Source organism: Molossus molossus, unplaced genomic scaffold (assembly GCF_014108415.1).
Source record: "Molossus molossus isolate mMolMol1 unplaced genomic scaffold, mMolMol1.p scaffold_m16_p_6, whole genome shotgun sequence".
NCBI classification, from domain to species: Eukaryota; Metazoa; Chordata; class Mammalia; order Chiroptera; family Molossidae; genus Molossus; species Molossus molossus.
This window is the reverse complement of record NW_023425399.1, coordinates 59,516,306-59,542,101: the sequence shown is the minus strand read 5'-3', so window position 1 is coordinate 59,542,101 and position 25,796 is coordinate 59,516,306. Positions and strand designations below refer to the sequence as shown.

The window sequence follows — 25,796 nt, the reverse complement described above, 5'->3', positions numbered from 1 at the left end:
AAAAATGTCCTCGGGTGAGGATAAAAAAAAAATAAGTGGGAATAGAGGGACATACCTCAATGTAATAAAGGCCTTATATGACAAACCCACAGCCAAAATCATACTCAGTGGACAAAAACTAAAAGTGCTTCCCTTAAGATCAGCAACAAGACAGGGATGTCCACTTTCACCACTCTTATTTAACATAGTATTGGAAGTCCTAGCCACAGCAATCAGACAGAAGAAGAAATAAAAGGCATGTAAATTGAAAAGGAAAAAGTAAAACTGTCATTATTTGAAAATAATATGATACTGTATGCAGAGAACCCTAAAGATTCTCCCAAAAACTATTAGAAATGATAAATAAATTCAGTAAAGTAGCAGGATACAAAAGAAATATTCAGTAATCATGTGCATTTTTACACGTCAGAGATAAACTACTAGAAAAAGTAACTAAGCCCTGGCCAGTTTGGCTCAGTGGTTGGAGCTTCAGCCTGCAGACCCGAGAGTACCAAGTTCGGTTCCCACAAGGGGCACGTGAAAAAAAAAAAAAAAAGTAACTAAGAAAATAATCCCATTTACGATTGCATTAAAAACAAAAGCAAAAAGCCACCTAGGAATCAATGTAACCAAGGATATAAAAGACCTGCACTTGAAAAATTACAAGACACTGAAGAGAGAAATTAAAGAAGATACAAATAGACTTCCAGTCAAGATGGCAGCGTAGGTAAACGCAGTATCAGGTCCTCCCACAACCACATCAAAGTTACAACTAAACTACAGAACAACCATCATTCAAAACCGCCTAAAATCAAGCTGAATGGAAGTCCTACAACTACGAAATTAAAGCAGCAGCCACATCCAGATGGGTAGGAGGGGCGGAGGGGCGGAGGGGCGAGGGCCAGCGGTGAGACGGGCTGTTCCCACACCCACGTGTGGCGGATAAAAATCAGGATACCTCAACTGGGAAGATCCTTCCTGAGGACTGAGGGGTCCCCATCCCCACCAGATGCCACACTCAGGGTTCCAGTGCCAGGAAGAGAAGTCCCCATAACTTCTGGCTGAAAAAACCAGCGGGAACTGAGGCTCAGGGAGGCTGAGGCGGCTGGAGCCCCAGGCAGCTCCCTAAAGGGCCCGCGCATAAACTTATCGGACTCTCTCCCTCTAAGCTTGGAGGGGAGGCAGCTCGAGGGGCACCAGAGACATACAGGGAAAACTGAGCTGTTTGGCACTGGAGCGAGGGCTTTCTCCGGGACAAACGTGCTATCAGAGTCCTTTGCTCCTTTGGTGAGCCCTTCTCTGGGGTGGCAGACAGCCGCTATAACTGGGCCTCCAGCAACCTGGCTCACACTGGTAGCCCTGCCCTGGTGACTCCCTGACATGATACTTTACATAAATAACCCTAAAGACTCCATCAAGAAATCGATGGTATTCTTATACACCAATGATGAACTCACAGAAACAAACTGAAAAAAATCCCATTAACCATCGCAGCAAAAAAACTAAGATACCTAGCAGTAAACTTAACCAAAGAAGTAAAGGACCTCTTCACAGAAAACTACAGGTCACTGAAATCAGAAATAGAGAAAGATATAAAAAAGTAGAAGCATATACCTTGTTCATGGATTGGAAGAATTAATATCATTAAAATGTCCATACTACCCAAAGCAATCTATAGATTCAATGCAATCCCCATCAAAATACCAACAACATATTTCACAGAACTAGAACAAACACTCCAAAAATTTATATGCAACCAAAAAAGACCCCAAATAGCCACAGCAATCTTGAAAAAAAAAGAACAAATTAGGAGAAATCACATTACCAGATATCAGGTTATATACTACAAAGCCACTGTAATCAAAACTGCCTGGTACTGGCACAAGAACAGGCAGATAGATCAATGGAACAGAACAGAGAACCCAGAAATTGACCCAAAACATTATACTCAATTAATATTTGACAAAGGTGGCAAGAGCAAACAGTAGAGTCAAGACAGTCTCTTCAATAAATGGTGTTGAGAAAATTGAACAGCTACTTGCAAAAAAAAAAATGACGCTAGACCACCAACTTACACCATACACCAGAATAAGCTCAAAATGGATAAAAGACTTAAATGTAAGTCATGAATCCATAAAAATTCTAGAGGAAAATGCAGGCAACATAATTTCAGCCATCATACGCAGGAGAATTTTCACTGATACAACACCTAAGGCAAAAGAAACAAAGGAAAAAATGAACACATAGGACTACATCAATCTCAAAAGCTTCTGCACAGCAAAAGAAACAACCATCAAAATGGAAAGGCAACCCACTATATGGAAGACCATAACTGCCAATGATGCATCAGATAAAAGGTTAATTTCCAAAATATATAGAGTGCTCATACAACTCAACAAAAGGAAGACAAATAACCCAATTAAAAAATGGGCAGAGGACCTAAATAGACACCTCTCTAAACAGGACATACAAATGGCCAAGAGACATATGAAGAAATGCTCAACATCACTAATTATCAGAGAGCTGCAAATTAAAACAACTATGAGGTATCACCTCACACCTGTCAGAATGGCCACCATCAACAAATCATCAAACAGCAAGTGTTGGCAAGGTTGTGGAGAAAAGGGGACTCTGGTAAACTGCTGGTGGGGATGCAGACTGGTGCAGCCCCTGTGGACAACACTACGGTGTTAGCTCAAAAAGTTAAAAATTGAACTGTCATTTGACCCAGTGATCCCACTTCTAGGAATATACCCTAAGAAACCTGAAACATCAATCAGAAAGAATATATGTACCCCTATGTTCATAGCAACACTATTTACAATAAGTAAGATCTGGAAACAACCCAAGTGTCCATCAGTAGATGAGTGGATAAAAAAGTTGTGGTACATGTACACAATGGAATACTATGCAGCTGTAAGAAAGAAAGAAAGATCTCTTATCCTTTAAGATGACATGGAGGGACCTGGAGAGTATTATGCTAAGGGAAACAAGTCAAGCAGAGAAAGACAAATATCACACGATCTCACTTATTTGTGGAATATAATGAACTAAACAAACTGATGAACAAAATTGACCCAGAGACATAGAGGTGGGTACAGACTGACAAACCTCAGAGAAGGGGATTGGGGAGGGGGGGGTAGAGATAAACCACAGAACTTATATGCATGTATGTATGACCAATGAATATAGACAACAAAGCTGGGGATGGGGCAGTCGGGATGGGGAGGAGGGTGTCAATGGGAGGAAAAGGAGAAACATCTGTAACAAAAACAAATTAATAAAAAAAAATTTTTTTAAATAAAAATTTTAAAAAATTAAAAGTCATGGGATATAATGTCTAGCATGGTGACTGGAGTTAGTTACTAATCCTGCTTTGCATATTTGGAAGTTTCTAAGAAACTAAATCTTAAAAGGTCCCCTCACAAAAAAAAAAAAAAAAAAAAAAAAAAAAAATTATGTAACTATGTATGATAAACATATTATGGTGATCACTTTGCAGTATGTGCAAATATTAAATCATGTTGTAGACCTGAAAAAAAAAAAAAAAAAAGATACCAATGGTGTATTTCACAGAACTACAACAAATATTCCAAAAATTTATATGGAACCACAAAAGACCTCAAATAGCAAAAGCAATCTTGAGAAAGTAGAACAAAGTTGGAGAAATCATGGCACCTGATATCAAACTACAGTACAAAGCCACAGTAATCAAAACAGCATGGTTCCACCCTAGCCAGATTGGCTCAGAGGTTAGAGCATCAATCCACCTACCAGAGAGTCCCAGGTTTGGTTCCCGCTAAAGGCATGTACCTCGGTTGCAATTTGTCCCTGGCCCCTGTTGGGGTTGTGTGGGTGGCAACCAGTTGACGTGTCTCTCTCACATTGATGTGTCTCCCTCTTCCTCCCTCACTCCCTCCCGCTCTATCCAAGGATAAATGCTAAAATGTCCTCAGATGAGGATTAAAAAAAAAAAAAAAAAAAGCACATACAGCATAAAACCAGACATACAGATCAATGGAACAGAATAAGGAGCCCAGAAATAAACCCACACCATTATCGTCAATTAATATTTGACAAAGGAGACGAACACATACAATGGGGTAAAGAGTCTATTCAATAAATGGTGTTGTGAATATTGAGCAGTTACATATGAAACTGGATCACCTTCTTACACCATAAACAAGAATAAACTGAAAATGGATTAAAGACTTAAATGTCAGACTGAAAACCGTAAAATTCCTAGAAGAAATCATAGGCAATAAAATCAGACATTTCTTGAAGCAATATTTCTTCTGATATATCACCGTGGGCAAGTGAAACAAAAGTAAAAACAAACAAATGGGAATACATCAAACCAAGTTTTTGCACAGCAAAGAAAACCATCAACAAAATAAAAAGACAACCCATGGAGTGGGAGAATATATTCACTGATACATCTGATAAGGGGTTAATATCTAAAATGTATAAAGAACTTATAAAACTCAACACCAAAAAAATAAAAAAATTCAATTAGAAAATAGGCACAGGACCTAAATAGACACTTCTCCAAAGAGGATATACAGATGGATGATAAACATGAAAAGATGCTCAGGGTCACTAATCAGCAGAGAGATGCAAAATAAAACCACAATGAGAAATCACCTCACACCTGTCAGAATGGTTATCATCAATAAATCAGCAAACAAGTGTTGGAGAGGATGTGGAGGAAAGGGAACCCTAGTGCACTGTTCATGGGAATGCAGATTAGTGCAGCCACTGTGAAAAGCAGTAAGGAGTTACTTCAAAAAATTAAAAATGGTGCCCTGGTCGGTTTGGCTCAGTGGTTGGAGCATTGGCCTGCGGACCAGAGAATCCTGGGTTCAGGTACCGCTAGGCCCTAGCAGCTAGGGACACGTACCAAAAAACATAAAATAAAATAAAAATGGAACTGCCTTATGATTCCACTTCTGGGAATTTATCCAAAAAAACCTGAAACACTAATTAAGAATATATGCACCCCTATGTTCACTGCAGCATTATTTACAATAGCCAAAATTTGGAAGCAGCTCAAGTGTCTATCAGTAGATGAGTGGATAAAATAACTGAGGTACATTTACACTATGTAATACTAGTTGGCCATAAAAAAGAAAAAAGAAAAATCTTACCTTTTGTGACAACATGGATGGACCTGGAGAGCACTATGCTAAGGGAAATAACTCAGTCAGAGAAAGACAAGTACCATATGATCTTACTTATATGTGGAATCTAATGTACAAAATTAACAAGCAAAACAGAGACAGACTCAGAGAGAACAGGTTACAGCTGTCAGAAGGATGGGAGCATTGTGAGGAAAAAAAGAGAAAAAAACTCATGGACACTTACAACAGTGTGGTGATTACTGGGTGAAGGGGGTAGGAGGATGTGCAGAGGGTATGAGGTGATAAATGATGATGGAGACTTGATTTGGGGTGGTGAACACACAATATAGTGTACAGATGATGTGTTACAGAATTGTGCACCCTGAACCCGTATAATTTTGTTAACCGGTGTCACCCAAAAAAAATAAAATAAAAATAAAAATAAAAACTAAAATGTTTACTCACAGATAATTCTGGTTATTCTAAAATCCTTTGCATATCTGTCTGTCTGTCTGTCTGTCTGTCTATCTATCTATCTATCCTATGACTAATCTTCAAATATAGTAAAAACTATACAAAGGAATACTACTTATAAAAGTTTTGTATCCGCCCTGGCCAGTTTGGCTCAGCAGTTAGAGCGTCAGCCTGCGGTCCTGAGAGACCCAGGTTTGGTTCCCACTAAGGGCATGTGCCTTGGTTGCAGTTTGTCCCGGGCCCTGGTTGGGTCATGCGGGTGGCAGCCACTTGATTTATACCTTTCGCGTCAATGTTTCTCTCTCTCTCTCTTCCTCTCTATCCCTCCTGCTCTATCTGAACAAAAAATAAAAAAATGTCCTTTGGTAAGCCCTGGCCAGTTTGGCTCAGCGGTTAGAGCATCAGCCTGTGGTCCGGAGAGACCCGTGTTCGGTTCCCGCTAAGGGCACGTACTTCGGTTGCAGTTTATCCCCGGCCACTCACTGTGTCCCTTCACATCGATGTTTCTCTCTCTTTCTCCCTTCCTCTCTCTCCCTCCCACTCTATCTGTACAAAAAATGGAAAAATATCCTTGGGTGAGGATAAAAAAAAAAAAAGAAAAAGAAAAAATGTCCTTGGGTAAGAATAAAAAATAAATAAATAAATAAATAAATAAATAAATAAATAAAAGTTTTGTATCCTATAGTCACACCATGTTTCCCTCTATTTAAAACACCTATGACTGTCATACAAAAAAGCCATTTTGGTCATAAATATTATCTGAGAGAAAAATCCAAGAGAGGAGAGAAGGATGAGGGAGACAAAGAGGGGGCAGGGATGGATGAAGAAATGAATTTAAAATGTGCCAAGTAACTATCATAATTCCCCCACTCTACATCTGATGATACAAGAAATCTAAGTGAGATTATCTATTTATCACATAAATAATATCTCACTACCGACCTCTACTAATACTGACACTAAGCAGCAGCAACTCAAAGACAGACACATTTACTTGGAGGACACACAAACCCATTTCTAGACCATGTAAGTTAATGTCATTCAAATGTCGTGTAAATTCAGGCTTATTTGGGATCTTGAATCCAAAAAGACAGGAAGTAGAATGTGAGAATACTCCCTTTTCCTTTTACCTGTTGACCTAAAAGAAAATGCTGCAGTTACCAGTAGTTACTGGAGCTTATTCTCCCAATCCTTTTACTTTATTTTTATTGTTGACACTATTACAGATGTCTCCCATTTTCCCCCCTTTGCCTACCTCCACCCAGTCCCTGCCACCCATTCCCTCTGGCCTTCACCACACTGTTGTCTATACCTATGGGCTATGCATATATGTTCTTTGTCTAATCTCTTCCCCTTCTTTCAACCAGTAACCCACACTTCCTCCCCTCTGTCATCTGTCAGTTTGTCCCATGTATCCATGCCTATGGTTCTATTTTGTTCGTCAGTTTATTCTGTTCGTCAGATTCCACATATAAGTGAGATCATATGGTATTTGTCTTTCTCTGATTGACTTATGTCACTTGGCATAATAGCCTCCAGGTCCATCCATGTTGTCTCAAAAGGTGAGAGGTCCTTCTTTTTTATAGCTGCATCGTATTCCATAGTGTGAATGTACCACAGTTTTTTTTATCCACTCATCTACTGACACTTGGGCTATTTCCAGATCTTGGCTATTGTAAATACCACTGCTATGAACATAGGAGTGCACATATTCTTTCTGATTGGTGTTTTGGGATTCTTAGCATATATTCTCAGAAGTGGGATTGCTAGGTCAAATAGCAGTTCCATTTTTGAGGGAAGTCCACACTGTTTTCTATAGTGGCTATACCAGTCTGCATTCCCACGAACAATGCACTAGGGTTCCCTTTTCTCCATATCCTCACCGGCACTTGTTTGTTAATTTATTGATGGTAGCCATTCTGGTAGGTGTGAGGTGCTATCTCATTGTAGTTCAATTTGCATCTCTGATGATTAGTGACATTGAGCATTTTTTCATATGTTTATTAGCCAACTGTATGTCCTCTTTGGAGAAGTGTTTATTCAGGTCGTTCACCAATTTTTAAATTGGACTATTTGTCTTCCTGGTGTTGAATTGCATTAGTTCTTCAAATATTTTGGAAATTAACCCATCATCAGATGTAGTTCACATATAACTTTAACTTCTTTTCATGCAATTCTTTTATAAACCCTAAAGTTCAAAAGCAGATAAAGCCTTTTGCTAAAAGAGCAGATCCAATACTATAACTGCCTTTTTGTTTCTCCTAGCAATTCAAAGATTTACTTAGTTTGGTATCAAATACTATTTTGCAATCACGTAAGACAGGCTCATTATGATGCTAAATTTGTGCACAGACACAAGTATTTTTGTGAAACTATCACATATTTTCTTTCATATTTAGGTTTTTTACTTTTAAAATTATCCAATGGCTATTAAATGTCACTTAAAAGAGGCATTACTCATCCAGTTATCACCATGAGTCTACATGAGTCAGAGGTGAAATCAAAGTGCTGTGGACTGATATAAAGATAAAACAGACATTTTAAAATATCATAGTATGTTAAAGCAGCAAACATCTATATACTACTTGTTTACTTTAGGCTGCTCCAGAAACAAAATTTTTTCATGTCATCCAGTTTGTGTCAAAAACTGTAGATAACCAGAATGGAATTCTCATGTATTTCTTGGCTTATTTTATAAATGAGTCTTGGATTTCTCCACACAGCAGAATAATTCTAGGTCTGATTTCCCAGCAGGTTCAAATATATAGAATAACTATTGAGTAGTTTTTTGTCTCTCTGTTTATATGCTCACAATAATACACAGGCCTCAGACAGGTAGGAGCAGAAGGGGCCCATGACAGGATGGGGTGGGAGGGGAGGAGGCACCTGCTTCCCTGTCCCCTCTTCCCTCTGTGCTTGGGGGGGGGGGGGGCGTCCACCTTACCCCCTAGAATGTAAACAGCAGCAGGTGAAAAAAAATAAAAATATAAAAGACCAGAGAAAGGTCCCAGACTTCATTCTACTCCAGGATCTTCCCTGTCACCAGCACAGGTCACCTCAATGCCCCACCCACCAAAGGTCCCTCAGCTCAAGGGGCTTCCTTGTGGTGGCTACAACCCTAGGGGTAGAGTCCAGGGCTCAGAACTGGTAGGCCAGCAGCTCACACAGGTGACAGGAGAAAGGCTCCTTGCTTTTGGGCAGGGTAGCTAGTACATCTAAGCCTAGGCAGCGGGCTCCAGTCAACGCAGACAGCCTACCTGCAGGGCATTTGTCTGAAAAACTCCAGCCCTCATGAAGTTCTCAGGGTTGGGGTCCACAATGTCCAGCAGAGCAGAGCCAAACCCGAGGAGCTTTGCCTTAATGACTTCAGCATTCATGGGGTTGTTGTTTGGAAGATTTTCTGTGCCTCCTGTTGAGGGAGGGCTCAGCTGTTTCTAATGCTGGAAGAAGTCCTAGGCAGACATCTCTGTTGATTGGAAGACTTGTTGATAGTCACCAAGAGCTTCAGGGTGAGGGACTAACGGACTCCCCCAAACCAGAAGCACACCGACAGAAGCAGGGGCATTAGGAAGTCCCACAGACACTCAATGTTGAGCTCCTGCTGCATCTGCACCCCAGTGTCCTCCTGCATGGCTACACATTTAGTCTGCATGGCCAGCTGAGTCTGAAAGTGCGAATGAAATTCTGGAACTGTACCGAGGTCTTGTTGCTATAAAGAGACACAGGTGCCCCAAGTTCAGCCGGAACTCCGACTTGACTCCAATCTGCAGCAGCTGGTTCTCAATCAGGACCCTGTTCTTGCATACAAACTTATTCAGAAATTCATCAACTCCTGGGATGATGGGAGGACCAATGTCCTCAGGCCCTAAGCTAAATAAGGCCACCGCAGATCATCTCTTGACATAATAAAGGCCATATATGAAAAACCTACAGTCAACATCATACTCAATGGGCAAAAACTATAAGCATTTCCCTTAAGAACAGGAATCAGACAAGATGCCCAATCTCGCCACTCTTAATTAACTTAGTACTGAAGTCTTAGCCACAGCAATTACATAGAAAAAACATAAAAGGAATCCAAATTAAAAAACAGGAAGTGAAACTATCATTATTTGCAGATGACATGATACTTTACATAAAAAACCCTAAAGACTCCATCAAAAATCTACTAAATTTAATAAATAAATTTGGGGAGATGAGAAAATAGCAGAAGTCAATTGAGGCTGAAAGCCTGCTGGGGCAGGCTGGGAAAAAGAGAGTGCTAGAGGATCCGAGTCAGAGGACCTGACCGCTGACCGCTGACTTAAGGCTGTGCGCCCAGGGAAGAGGAGGCCTCCTGTGATTGAGATGAACCGTGTTGTGCCTCTGCCAAGCTTGCATCCCTGCAAACAGAACTGCCAGTCAGAAGGAAGAAAAACCAGAACCAGGAGAGGATCAAAGAGGAAGATGGCTCTCTTGGGAAATTAACTGGCCCAAGATAAAGACCTGCAGACGTTGACATTGGAGGATTATTAGTTTCTTGAGGATTCCAAAATGGCGGCGGAGTGAATGAAAGTTACACAGACCATGTCCCAGGACCAAACTGGCATTAAATGAAAATAAAGACAAATCGTCAGGGAAAAGTATCAGAAAAGCAGCTTGGAGGATCATATAACCAGGGACACTGACTTGATCCTGTTAGGACTGCGGAGGCACGAGAGGGTAGCTGGGAGCCCACAGACAGCAGCAGCCTTAGCTGTGAGCAGCGCCCTCGGGTTACACTCCCAACTGGCTCAACAGTGCAGAGCCCGTACAGAGGCTCAAATAACACAGCCACTTACCTTGGGCTCCGGCAGAGGGAGGGTGGACTGGACTGAAACTGTGCGGGGACACTCCGGATTCGGAGGGTGCTCAGACCTTTTCCTCAGTGGCAGCCACCTAGGAATGTGATCATCTTATTCCCTCTCCCAGGGCTCTGTAAAGAGGTGATGGCCCCTCTCTCAGCGATTCAACCCCACCCGGTGGCCAATGAAATACAAATTGAGGCCTATTAACAACCAGCATCTGCCCCAACCTGGGAGATCCCCTTGTGCTCAGCTGAACACCTGAGGGAGTTTTTCATTCAACTCAGAAGCCAAGCTCTATAAGTAACCACTACTGATAGCCTCCAGGCAGAAAGCTAGACAATAACTGTACTATTCCTGGCCTAGCAACTCTAACCAGGAAAGTAAGACTTGACAGTGGTGTTTAACCTGGGTCCTCCCTGGCTCATCCAAACCCAGGAGAAAGAGCCACAAAGAGCAGAACACAAACACTCACACTGAAAATTTGGCAGGCTCCAAAGCCCATTGTGATAGCCAAAATGGTGCAACAAAAAAATATAAAAGCCAAATGAAAGAACAAGAGACCTCTACCGAATATGAGATAAGTGAGGTGCAGTTAAGCAAGTTAACAAAACTAGAATTCAGAACCATAATCTTGAGGAAACTCAACAGCATTTGTAAGGCCATAAGCACCATGAGTAAAGAAATAGAAACGTTGAAAATCAACCAAATAAAAATTAAAAACCACAAAGAAGAAATGAAGAATGACATATCAGAAATGAAAAACACATTGGAAGGTCTAAACAGCACGGCAGAGGAAGCTGAAGACCGGATCAGTGAATTAGAAGACAGAATTAAAAAAAACCAACCAATAAAAAAACAAACAAACAAAAAAATTAAAAACAGGAAGACAGCTTAAAAGAACTGTGAGACAACTGGAAACGTAATAATATTCGCATCATAGGAGTCCCCGAAGAAGAAGAAAATGAGCAAGGGTTAGAGAATACATTTGAAGAAATAGTGACAGAAAACTTCCCTAATTTGGTGAAGGAAAAAGGCACTCAAGTTCAAGAAGCACAGAGAGCCCCAAGTAAGAAGAACCCAAATAAACCCACACCAAGACACATAATAATCAAAATGCCAAAAATTAAAGACAAAGACAGAATCCTAAAGCAGCAAAAGATCAAAAAAGGTTACCTACAAAGGAACCACCATAAGGCTCTCAGCTGACTTCTCAACAGAAACATTACAGGCCAGAAGGGAATGGCATGAGGTAATCAAGGTCATGAAAAACAAGGATCTGAATCCAAGACTACTCTACCCAGCAAGGCTGTCATTCAAAATAGAAAGTCAAATAAAGAGCTTCACAGACAAAAAAAAAAGCTAACAAAATACTTTAGCACCAAACCAGCACTACAAAAATTATTAAAAGGATTTCTGTAATTAACAGGAGAAATAGGAAGAACAATATAACCACACCAAACAAAAATGGCAATAAATAAGTACATATCAATAATCACCTTAAATGTAAATGGACTGATTACGCCAATAAAAAGACACAGAGTAGCTGACTGGATAAGAAAGCATGACTCATCTATTTGTTGTTTACAAGAGATCCACCTAACAAGAAAAGACTCACATAGGCTGAAAGTGAAGGGATGGAAAAAAATCTTACAAGCAAACAGAAAGCAAAAAAGAGCTGGGGTAGCAATACTCCTATCTGACAAAATAGATTTCAACATGAAGGCCATAACTAGAGACAAAGAAGGCACTACATAATATTGAAAGGATCTATCCAACAGGAAGATATAACCTTGACAAACATATATGCACCCATTATAGGAGCACCAAAATATATTAAAAATCTTCCGGAAGACTTCAAACGAAAAATCGATAGTAATACAATAATAGCAGGGGACTTCAACACCCGCTGAGATAAATGGAAAGATCCTCTAAACAAAAAATTAGCCAGAAAACAGAGACTCTAAATGAAGCACTAGACCAAATGGATTTAATAGATATCTACAGAGAATTACACCCCAAAACTACAAAATTCACATTCTTCTCAAGTGCACATGGGCCATTCTCAAAGATAGACCACATGTTAGGACACACACTAAGTCACTACAAGTTCAAAAAGACTGAAATCATATCAAGCATCTTCTCAGATCACAATGGCATAAAACTAGAAATCAACTGCAACAAGAACATGCCAAGACATTGGAATATATGGAGGCTAAAAAGCATGTTATTAAACAATGAATGGGTCATCAAAGAGATAAAGGAAGAAATTAAAAACTACCTGGAAACCAATGAAAATGAACACACAAACAACACAAAACCTATGGGATGCAGCAAAAGCAGTTCTGAGAGGAAAGTTCATAGCACTACAGGACTACCTCAAGAAGGAAGAAAAATTTCTAATAGACTACCTAACCTCATTACTTAAAGAATTGGAAAGTAAACAAAAAGAAAACCCCAGAGCAAGTAGAAGGAAGGAAATAGTAAAGATCAGAGCAGAAATAAATGACATAGAAACAAAAAAAAAAAAACCAATTCAAAGGATCAATGAAACAAGGACCTGGTTTTTCAAAAAGATAAACAAGATTGATGGATCCTTAGCTAGACTCACCAAGAAACAAAGAGAGAGAACCCAAATACACAAAATCAGAAATGAAAGAGGAGAAGTAACAACTGATACCACAGAAATACAAAAGATCTTAACAGCTACTATGAACAATTATATGACAACAAATTCAACAATCTAAGCAAAATAAACAAATTTCTAGAAAGGCACAGTCTCCCAAAACTGGACAGGGAAGAGATAGAAAACTTGAACAGACCAATAACAACTAAGGAAATTGAAGAGGTAATCAAGACTCTCCCAGCAAACAAAAGCCCAGGCCCGGATAGCTTCACGAGGGAGTTTTACCGAACATTCAAAAAAGAACTAACACTCATTCTCTTCAAACTCTTTCAAAAAATTAAAGAAGGAAGACTTCCAACCTCGTTTTATAAGGCCAGTATAATTCTAATTCCAAAACCAGGGAAACACACTACAAAGAAAGAAAACTACAGGCCAATATCCCTGATGAACATAGATGCCAAAATCCTGAACAAAAATACTAGCAAATCAGATCCAGCAATACATCGATTAAATTATTCACCAAGTGGGATTCATCCCAGGGATGCAAGGCTGGTACAATATTTGCAAATCAAGAAATGTGATACACCACATAAACAAAATGAAGAATAAAAACCACATGATCATATCAATACATGCCAAAAAAGCCTTCGACAAAATCCAGCATACATTTCTGATAAAAACTCTCAGCAATGTGGGAATAGAGGAATCATATCTCGACATAATAAAGGCCATATATTAAAGACCTACAGCCAACATCATGCTCAATGGGCAGAAACTAAAAACATTTCCCTAAAGAACAGGAACAAGACAGGGATGCCCACTTTCACCACTCTTATTTAACATAGTACTGGAAGTCTTAGCCACAGCAATCAGACAGGAAGAAAAAATAAAAGAGATCGAAGTTGGAAATGAGGAAGTGAAACTGTCATTATTCGCAGGTGGCATATTATACATAGAAAAGCCTAAGAACTCCATCAAAAATCTACTAGACTTAATAAATGAATTTGCAAAGTAGCAGGATACCAAATTAATGTCAAGAAAGCGATGGCACTCTTATACACCAATGATGAACTCACAGAAAGAGAAACTAAGAAAACAATCCGACCTACAATTGCGGCAAAAAAATTAAGATACCTAGGAATAAGCTAAACCAAAGAAATAAAGGACCTATTTGCAGAAAACTACAGGTCATAGAAAAAAAAAAAAAAATCGAGGAAGATATAAAAAAGTGGAAGCACGTACCTTGTTCATGGATTGGAAGAATTAACATCATTAAAATGTCCATACTACCCAAAGTAACCTATAGATTCAATGCAATCTCCATCAAAATACCAACGACATACTTCACAGAACTAGAACAAATACTTCAAAAGTTCATATGGAACCAAAAAACACCCCGAATAGCAACAGCAATCTTGAAAAAGAAGGACAAAGCAGGTGGGATCACAGTACCACATATCAGGTTATACTACAAAGCGGCTGTAATCAAAACAGCCTGGCACTGGCACAAGAACAGGCACACAAACCAGAGGAACAGAATAGAGAACCCAGAAATGGACCCAAGGCAATATGCTCAATTAATATTTGACAAAGGTGGCAAGAGCACACAGTGGAGTAAAAACAGCCTCTTTAACAAATGGTGCTGGGAAAATTGGTCAGCTACATGCAAAAAAATGAAACTAGACCATCAACTTACACCATCCACAAAAATAAACTCAGAATGGATAAAAGACTTAAATGTGACCCGTGAAACCATAAAAATTCTTGAAAATGTAGGCAACAAAATTCGGACATCATACGCAGCAGAATTTTCACTGATACATCACCTAAGACAACAGAAACAAAGGAAAAAATGAACACATGGGACTACATAAAACTAAAAAGCTTCTGCACATCAAAAGAACCATCAAAATGGAAAGGAAACGCAGTGTATGGGAGAACATCATTGCCAATGATACATCAGATAAGGGGTTAATTTCCATAAATATAGAGTACTCATACAACTCCACAAAAGGAAGACAAAGAACCCAATTAAAAAATGGGCAGAGGAGCTGAATAGACACCACTCTAAACAGGACATACAAATGGCCAACAGACATATAAAGAAATGCTCAACATCACTCATCATCAGAGAGATGCAAATTAAAACAACAATGAGGTATCACCTCACACCTGTCAGAATGGTCGCCATCAACAAATCATCAAACAACAAGTGTTGGCGAGGGTGTGGAGAAAAGAGGACTCTAGTACACTGCTGGTGGGAATGCAGACTGGTGCAGCCACTATGGAAAACACCAATCAGAAAGAATATATGTACCCCCATGTTTATAGCAGCACTGTTTACAATAGCTAAGATCCGGAAACAGCCCAAGTGTCCATCAGTAGACGAATGAATAAAAAAGCTGTGGTACATATACACAATGGAGTACTATGCAACTGTAAGAAAGAAAGATCTCTTATCTTTGAGACTACATGGAGGGACCTGGAAAGCATTATCTTAAGTGAAACAAGCCAAGCAGAAAAAGACAAATACCACATGATCTCACTTATTTATGGAATATAATGAACAAAACAGTCTGAGAAGTAGGGCAGACCCAGAAACATGGAAGTAGTGTACAGACTGACAATCCCCAGAAGAAGGGGGGAGGGAGGAGGGAAGAGATAAACCACAGAACTTATATGCATGTAACCATAACCAATGGACATGGACAACAAAGCTGGGGATGGGGCGGGGGGGGATGGGGAGGAGGGTGTTAATGGGGTAAAGAAGGAGAAACATGTGTAACAAAAATAAAATAAAATAAATAAATAAATAAATAAACAGACCCAGAGACATAGAAGTGGGGTGCAGACTGACAAACCTCAGAAGAGGTGGACGTGGGGGGAGAAAAGAGATAAACCACAGAACTTATACACATGTATGCATAAACAAGGACATAGACAATAATTCTGGGGGTGGGGTACCAGGAGGAGGGTGTCAATGAGGGGAAAAAATATATATATATCTGTTAAATAAATAAATAATAAGTAAGTAAGTAAGTAAGTAAGTAAAAAAAGAAGGGCCCTGGCAGGTTTGGCTCAGCACTTAGAGAGTCGGCCTGCAGTCGAGAGAGACCCAGGTTTGGTTCCCGCTAAGGGTACATACCTCAGTTGCAGTTTGTCCCTGGCCCTGGTTGGGTCGTGTGGGTGGCAACCACTTGATGTGTCCCTTTCACGTCGATGTCTTTTTTTTTCTATCTCTCTCTCTCTCCCTCCCACTCTATCTGAACAAAAATTGGAAAAATGTCCTCGGGTGAGGATTAAAAAAAAAAAAAGAAGGCCTCCTCATGGCAGTCAGTCCATCCAAGGAGATGTCCACCAGGAGTTTGCCTGCACTGGAGAGACCTGGGGTGCTGCTGTGGCAGGGGCTGCCACAGCCCCAAAAGGCCGGGGGAGGTAGAAGGTGTCCACAAGGTACTGGAGGTGGGCTCCATACCCCCACTGATGTCACTGCTGGTTGGGTCCCTCCAGCCATCATCCAGGGTGCTGCAGGCCCCTGGTCTCTTCTTGAATTTCAGCTTGGCCAGGATGAATGACTCACACTGGGGTAAGGGCAGCATCTCTGCCACTACCGTGGCCAAGATATCCATGCTGACCACCAAGCTGAGGAAGAGGTACTCGGCCATTTGTGTTTCATAGATGAGAGACAGCCTTGGTCTCCAGGGAGAAGTTTATACACCTGAAGTAAGAGTATAGAAGCAGGGCCTGCGTCACCACACTGCACGGGTGGAACTTGCAGTAGTATAGCAGTGAGAACTGCCCAGGAGGCCTACAGCAGGGCTTCCCAGCAATCAGGTTCCCAAATTCCCCAAGGATGTAGCCACCGACCTTCATCATGTTCTTGTGACAGGCCGGGGCCTGGTTTACTTCAAAGATGATCTTGGCTATGTAGCCTTGGACGTCATCGCGGCTGATAACTTATCTGGAGTATACAGTACTACACCTCCTCACTCACATAGTCACCTGCAATGTAGATAAGGTTGAGGATGGTGTCCACATACCAGCTGTAGTCCGCTGTGTATGTCTCGGCCAGGATGGCCACCTTCAGGATGATCACTTCACAGATGGAGTAGTGAGCTGTCTCCAGGTACCACAACATTTCCAACATGATCTTCTTAGCACTGTTCTAGTTGCACATGGGTAGAGGTGGTCAGCTGCCCACTGTAGCATGCTAATGTCCCACTCCATCTTCAGGGTGTTGATGACAGTGTTGGTGTGGGTTCTGACTGACTCAGGGAAGAACTCAGAGCTAGCCAGCGTGTACATGCTCCCCAGAGCCAGGTAGTGCAGGCTGGTCCCCTGGTGCTGTAGGAAATGATCCACCTTATTGCAGGCCTGCACCAGAAAGTCAGACTCACCATCGTAGTGGATAATGAGACTGATGATCTCAAAGAGGATGACATTCCTAGCACTGGAGTGCTGGATCTTCTTGGGACTTGGGTGGCTCACGGGTCTCATTAAGCATGGTCTCCAGACACATGACCAGCCTCCCCTTCACATCTGCATCCTCTGGCACTGCAGCATTTACAAGATGCTTCACCAAGAGCCAAAGCACTGGGATGATGTAATAGGTATAGTCCTGGAGGTCGGTGGAGGCTGAGGAGACAATCAGGTGAGACGCGTCCAGGGAGATGCAAGTCTTGAAGTCATCTATGTTCTTCTTATAGAGATAGGTAATGAAGTTGACAATAGCCATGAACATGCCCATGTACTGGTCATTGAGCAGATGCATAATGCAGGCCATCACTTGCATATGTGCACTATGTAAAGTGAGGACTTGTAGAGTCTCAGCAGGCACAGGGCCACATTCTGCTTCATGTTGTCCATGCTGTCCCTGGCCACTAGGATGTGAGGGATGTCAGCTGCAAAGGCCTCGCCCATCTCATAGCTGCCCACATTACCAATGCAGTGCATGGCCAGACTCATGAAGGTGGGGTTGCAGCTGGCCAAGTCATTCTTGATGGCATTGTTGATACACTAGATCAGCTCAGAGTTAGAGTTCACCGGCACTGAGATGAACAGGTAACCTATCTGCTTCTCTGTGTACTTGTTGGAGCTTAGTAGGTTCATGGCCTCCATGTGACCAAAGTCAATATCATGGCCCATCAGGAAGATGAAGAGCAGTTTACACACCTATTTTTTCTTACTGTAGCCATCAAAGGCTTTGTTCCCTTTGAACTTGAAGCAAATGTTAGCCAGTTCCTTGTTGATTCTCTTAATTTCCACCTCTTTGCTCTTATAGTTCCAGATGTTGGAGATGAACACCGTGAGCCCCCATATCCCATCACCCTTGAACACTATGGCATGATGGCGGTGGTGCAGCTCCAGGCCTGGCCGGGCAGGACACAGCACAGCAGGCAGACTGGTAGGACTTCAGTAGTTCTAAGTAATCTAGAATCAGACTACTTCACAAATTACTACAGTACAGAACCCTATATTCTCCTAACCACTGGGGTTGAAATTCCATGGACTATGTTCATACCTTTAGCCAGTTTATATCTAGCACAAACACATTCCCTGGCTACATAATGCCAAGAATTGAAATAGTCAAAGGTAAGAGGCATATACAGAATAAGGAGACACTCAGGCATTTCACTGTACCAAATGGGGCACTAAATTAATTATCAGCATTATTGCAGGCAAAAAAAAGTTAAGAGAAACCTGAATGAACTGGGTATAGTTACTTGGACAAGTTATTTAATCTCTCTTTACTTAGCTCTCATTTTGAAAATATGAACAATAATAGTATCCACTTTATAAATTTGTTATGAGAATTAAATTAGTTAACATCTATAACAATACTTAGAATATACTAAGCTCTAAAGTATATTTTAAAAATGAATGTAGGGCTCTACCTAATACACAGAAAGAAACACAGGAAGAGAGACAAAGAATATTTTCCAAATGAAAGAACAGAATAAAACTCCAGGAAAACAACTATCAGATGAAGACAAGCAATCTACCAAATTCAGAGTTCAAAACACTGGTTATAAGAATGCTCAATGATCTCAGTAAAAACTTCAACAAAGAAGTAGGAAACATAAAAACTGAGATAGAAAACATAAACAAGAAACAGAAATGACTGAAGAATATATTAACTAAAATAAAGAATACATTACATGGAATAAATAGTCTAGTAGATGAAGCAGAGGATCACTGAAGCAATATGGAAGATAAGGAAGCAGAAAAGACACAATCAGAACAGCAAAAAAAAAAAAAAAATCCAAAAAACAAGGAAAGTTTAAGGATCCTATGGGACAATTTCAAGCATACCAACATCTACATCACAGGAGTACAGAAAAGTGGAAAGAGCAAGGAATTGAAAACTTATGTAAAAAAACAATGACAGAAAACTTCCCTAACCCAGAGAAGGAAATAGACATACAAGTCCAGGAAGCTCGGAGAATCCCAATCAAGATGAACCCAAAGAGGCCCACACCAAGACACAACATAATTAAACTGCCCAAAGTTAAAGGCAGAGAATCTTAAAAGCAGCAAGAAAAAAGCAGTTTCCCTACAAGGGAGATCCCATAAGACTGTCAGCTGATTTCTCAACATAAACTTTTCAAGCCAGAAGGAATTAGAAAGAAATACTCAAATTAATGAAAAGCAAAGACCTACAACCAGCAAAGCTATCATTTAGAATCATGGGACAGATAAAAAACTTTCCAGAAAGAAGAAGCTAAAAGGAGGTCACCACTACCAAAGCAGTATTGCAAGAAATGTTCAAGGGTCTTCTTTAAGGAAAAGAAAAAAATATATCAAAACTACGAATAGCCTTGCACGGTCTGCCTCAGTGGTTAGAGAGTCGGCCCACAGATCGAAGGGTCACAGGTTCGATACCCGGTCTGGGACATGTACCTGGGTTGCAAGTTCAATCCTCAGCCCCAATTGGGGTGAGTGTGGGAGGCAACAAATTGATGTCCCTCTCTCACTTCAATGTTTCTCTCTCTCTCTCCCCTCCCTCCCTTCCACTATCTCTAAAAATCAATGGAAAAAAATATCCTCAGGTGGCCCTAGCCAGTTTGGCTCAGTGGTTGAGCGTTGGCCAGCGGACCAAAGAGTTTCGGGTTTGGTTCCCGCTAGGGGCACGTACCACACACACACACACACACACACAAAAATATCCTCAGGTGAGGATTAACAAAAAGAAATATGAATAATAAAAATGGCAATAAATACCTATCATGATATGCTCAGTACAGCATTATTTACAATAGTCAAGATATGGAAGCAATCTAAGTGTCCATCAATAGATGAATGGATAAAGAAGTGCTGGTGCACATATACAATGAAATATGACTCAGTCATAACAAAAAATGAAATCCTGCCCTCGCCAGTTTGGCTCAGCAGTCAGAGCATTGGCCTGTGGACCAAGGAGTCCTGGGTTTGATTCCAGCCAAGGGCACATACTTCAGTTGCAGTTCGTCCCTGGCCCTGGTCGGGGTCATGAGGGTGGCAACCAGTTGATGTGTCTCTCTCACATCGATGTCTCTCTCACTCTCTCTCTCTCTCCCTTCCTCCCTCCCACTCTGTCTGAAGATAAATATAAAAATATTCTCGGGTGAGGATTTAAAAATAAATAAATAAATAAATAAGAAGTAGATATAAAATAAAAAATGAAATCTTGCCATCTGTAACAACATGGATGAACCTAGAGGGTATTGTGCTGAGTGAAATAAGTCAGATAAAGAAAGACAAATGCCAAATAAAATGTGGAATCTAAAAAATAAGATAAATGAACAAGCAAAACAGAAACAGACTTATAGATACAGAGAACATTTTGACAGTTGCCAGATTGGAGGGGGAATCAAGGGATGGGTGAAAAACAAGTACAAATTAGTAGTTACAGAATAGTGATGGGGATGTAAAGTACAGCATAGAGAACATAGTCAAAAATATTATAATAACTATGTATGGTGTCAGATTGGTACTAGGTCTATCAAAATGATCACTTCATAAGTTATGTAAATGTCTAATCACTGGGTTGTACACCTGAAACTAATATAATATTGTATATCCACTGTAATTAAAAACAAAAACTTATTTTTTTAAAAGATGCATGTGGGAATGAAACAAAGTATTTATGTAAAGTATATATGAAGTTTATTTCCAAGATGTGAACATCAGTGTTTTTAATAATTTCCCTTAGTAAAGCTTAAATATTTCTGCAATGCTATTATTTTTACAAACTAGCTCTACTAAGATGAAAGTGTTGACAAGTTAACTTTATATAATGTTTTAACCTATTCCACTTAAAATACATCTAATCCACCAAGGGGAACACCAGGATTGTTTTAGTTATTCATTTAACCTTCTTTTCTGCTAAAGGTTAAGTGTCTCTGAGTGCTTCATAATTAGTGGTGGTTAATAGAAAACAGGAATGTGATGAAATCTGGAAAACTAAAAACAACAGTGAAAAAAACCTCAATTAAAATACTTGAAAATTCAAGTCCTTTACATCTTAGTATTTTTAAGTGCTTAGCCATTTTCTTTCACTTTAAGAGTATAACTCACAAAGCTATTTAAATAGTGGCAGTAAAAAAAAAATTTGCAAAATGGGGTTGAAAGCTCCCCTACACTATGGATCAGGACTGCTTCCTTGGCAGACGAGTACCCACAAGTACAGGTCAATCATTCATGATTTTATAAATATCAGTCTGAGCCACTCCTAGACAGGTAGAGTTAGGGTAACACACTGTTTAAACAAAAGGGGCAAAATACAGAGTGGTTGCCAAGGACTGGGGTGGAGAGGAGCCACTAACTACAAGGGAAATGGGGGGAATTTTGAGGGGTGATAGAACTTGATTGTGGGGATAGGTAACACAACTTACTATACTTGTCAAAACTCAACTGTAACTAACAATGTCAAATTTTACTGTATGCAAATTATACCTTCAAAAAATGGGAATAAAAAGTTGTAGGAAAAAATTAAATTACCTATTAAAGTAAAAAAAAAAAGTGTGCATGCCTTTTAAAACAGTATTTTTACCTTCCCAACTACAGTCCTAACTACATTTCCCATCCATGGTTTGCCAATCACAGATAAAAAATACTGTTTTTGATCCACGGTTTGTTGAATCAGTGGATGAGAAAACCATAATATGAATGGCCAACTGTAAAGCAAAAAATTACAATGGCCCTGGCCAGTGTGCTCAGCGGTCAGAGTGTTGGCCTACTCATGACAGGGTTGTGGGTTTGATTCATGGTGAAGGGCACATACCTGGGTTGCTGGTTTACTCCCTAGCCCCTGTTGTGGGGTGCGTGGAAGGCAACCAATTGGTGTGTCTCCCTCACATCAATGTTTTTTCTCTCTCCCTCTCTCTCTCTCTTACCCCCCTCCCTCCCTTCCACTCCCTCTACATATCAGTGGAAAAGATATTGGGTGAGGATTAACCAAAACAAAAAATTATAATGGATTTTTGACTGGGAAGGGATCAACACCCTTAAGCCCCCATGTTGTTCAAGTCAACTGCACTTGATTTTAAGAAACATTAAGCTAATCTTGAGGTACAAGATCACATAAAAGTTGATCAAATGTACATATATATATGGCCTCCTTGCTTTTTTCTAAATTCATAATTTTGTTTGGTTTGTATGAGAAGTATTAAAGAAAAAATTAAAAGTAAAACTAGAAAATAATTCATAACAATTTTTATATATTACAAACACTAATAAAAACAAATTTAAAGTTATATATTTCAACCACATGCCTTGATGAGGGTCCTATAAATAAAGGAAGATAAAGGGATTCTGTTTTCCCACCACACTGCCTCTTCCCAACAATACCCTTTCCAATTCAGAAAGGCTGGGGTGAGCCTGTATTTTATATGGAAATAGCAACATGCTATTCCATCCCATTGAAGATTCTACCAACTTCTACTTATCTACACAACTTGTTAGCAGCCCTTTTTTTGGTCTGGACTTAATACCAGCAAAAGCTTGATGGGGCTTTTAACTTACAAAAAGAACTAGAAATCTATTTTCTCTATAGAAAAACAATTTAAGGGCAAAAAGAGGCTCTATCAATCACTTTTCTGATTCAGTATAACCTCACTCTCAAAAATAACCCTGTCTTCTCATTGACAAAAAGACTACCTAAAATCCTTACATCAAGGATTCCCTCAACTTCCTGGTTTTGTTCTGGTTTTACCTCTCTCAACCCTCAATTCTGTTTCTCAGGAAGAAGCACCTCTGCTTATCTGTGCCCCAGCCCAACAGGTCTCAAACATTTTCATTTTTAGGACCCTTTTACATTCTAAGAAATTACTGAGGAGTCCAAGGAGTCTTTGTTTATGTGAGCTATAACCAACCTATCAACATTTACTATATCAGAAATGAAAACTAAGAACTTTTTTACTTAAACCAAAATAAATCATTGAAAACTAATATTAAACAATATCAGTAACATTTTTATGGGAAAACTCTATTTAAAAAAAAAAAAAAAACACTGAGAAGGGTGATATTGTTTTACATTTTCACAAAACTCTTGAAGGTCATGCTTAATAAAAGCTGGCTAGATCTCATATCTGCTTCTGCAGTCTGGTATTAGTCATAGTCACACAGTCATGTAGCCTCTGAAAACTCCCCTGTCCACTCTTGAGACAATGAAAGTAAAAGGGCAAAGAATGTCTTGGTATTACTTTGAAAATATTTTTCTCCTGACCTTGAAAGAGTGTCAGTAAGCCACCTCCCCACAGCCCTCCCACAGTCCTTGGAGCACCAATGCTCTATTCAAACCATCTTCTAGATATAGTCCCAGGTCTGGTTTCAGCAAATACCCACTCTCTAATTTGGATTCCAGTGTCACTCTCTCTTGGTTCCCTTACACAACCACCACCACTACCAAAAACTTCCTACTTAAACTCTCTCCTCCTTCTCTCAAGTCACCAAACTTCTTGAAAAAGTTCCCACTGGCTCTACTGCCCCTCCTTTTTATTACTGTAATTACCAAAGTATATACAGACACAGTCTCATTTTTTTTTCTTTTCTATTTATTTGTTGACAGTATTACAGATGACCCCCATTTTCCCCCACTTTGCTCCCCTCCACCCAGCCCCCACCCCACCCCTGGCCTTCTCCACACTATTGTCTGTGTCCATGGGCTATGCATATATGCATTCACATTCTCTGGTTAATCTCTTCCCAACCTCTCCACCTTCTCCCCTCTGAGATTCATCAGTCTATTCCATGTACCCATGCTTCTGGACCTATTTTGCTTATCATTGTATTTTTTTCAATAGATTTCACATATAAGTGAGATCAGTCTCATTTTTTAAAAAATCCAAATAATAAAGGTAAATCACCATTCACAATCCCAATCTCTTCCCCAGAGATAACCACCACTTTTACCCCTAGAAAATATCCTGAACCTATTTTGTAAACTAAACATTAGATTGAACTTTTTATTTTCTTCTTTAAATAGTTATATTTTAAAAATTTGGAAGAGAGTTCTGTTTAAATTCCAATTCTTTTGGTGACCAGAATAAGTTATGGATCAGAGGATAAGGGCTAAGAGATAATTCGGAGATAAAATGAAGTGACACTCCTACACAAAGCAAGTACTAAACAAGACATTAAAACCATGTTGATTTTATGGCTTGTATTGCCACAATAAGATAGAATAAGACATATGACTATGCCTTGGATGTAAAACCTTCACACTTCATTACCAAAATGCAGATGAACGCTGACTACATTTGTATCATCTTGATATACATAATAGTGCCTTTGGGGTTTACAAAACATTTTCCGATATGCGGTCTCTCTAAAATTTCACAACCCATGATATTAGGGAGTATTATTAACATTATATAGATAAGAAAGCAGAAGTTCTAAGAAAAAAATTACTTGCTCAAAATTACATAGCTAGAAGGACGCACACCAGAAACCACAGACAGAATTTACATCTTTTGAATCAAATCAAATCCCACTCCTTTCTATCATATTGAACAGTACATCAAAAATCCCTGCAATATAAAAATACTAAGTTCTTGCCTATTTTTAGACCAAATTTGGAAAAAATTATCTCTACTTTCAAAGTTGAATAGAAAATACAAAAATGAATTGTATAACTTTTGAATACAAAATAATAATAAATTATTTTTGCTTCTTTATTATACAATATAATCTCTTAGGAACCTTGCATTTTAAAGTAACAGTTAAAATGTACTAACACCTGCATTAACATGTAGATGTATTATAAAATTAGAAAAGTAACCTCTTAAATCCTTAATTAGGCACTGCTGTTAACAAAAGACCTAAGACTGCTCATGTAAGGATGCAACAGCTCCTGAAAGGAACACCACACATACATAATTCATGGAGCTGGCTCTTGTATTTTAGTGTTATCCTTGAAATTCCTGCAAGGAACACCTAGAATCGTGAAAATTCCTTACATTTTATAATTAGCATTTTCAATCATGTTATTTAAATTATTAAAAATTAATAATCCTACGTATACAGATAACAAAGCAAGTAATTCATTATTAATCTTACAGAAACAGTTTCCAAGTCCCTATTTTTTTTCCTACTAGACTAAGGCAGTTCCATAGGAGTCCAACACATTTAAATAATTTCTTTATTACAACACAATAGATTAGATTATTAAAAACTGAACTTAAACTACTTCAAATTAAGGGCTTTTAATCTTAGCTAACTCGATTTCTCAAATAACTGAAGAAAAAGTTTAAACTAGGATTAAGCTAACCTTTATAATACACCCTGACATTTTAA

At 39.4% G+C, this 25,796-nt stretch overlaps 1 protein-coding gene across 1 annotated transcript in view; it reads right to left on the bottom strand.

The window, feature by feature from the left end:
* The window catches only part of SPIRE1 (spire type actin nucleation factor 1), a 322,380-nt gene that overhangs the window by 270,030 nt on the left and 26,554 nt on the right, over window positions 1-25,796 (bottom strand). The gene's annotated exons all lie outside the window — the stretch shown is intronic.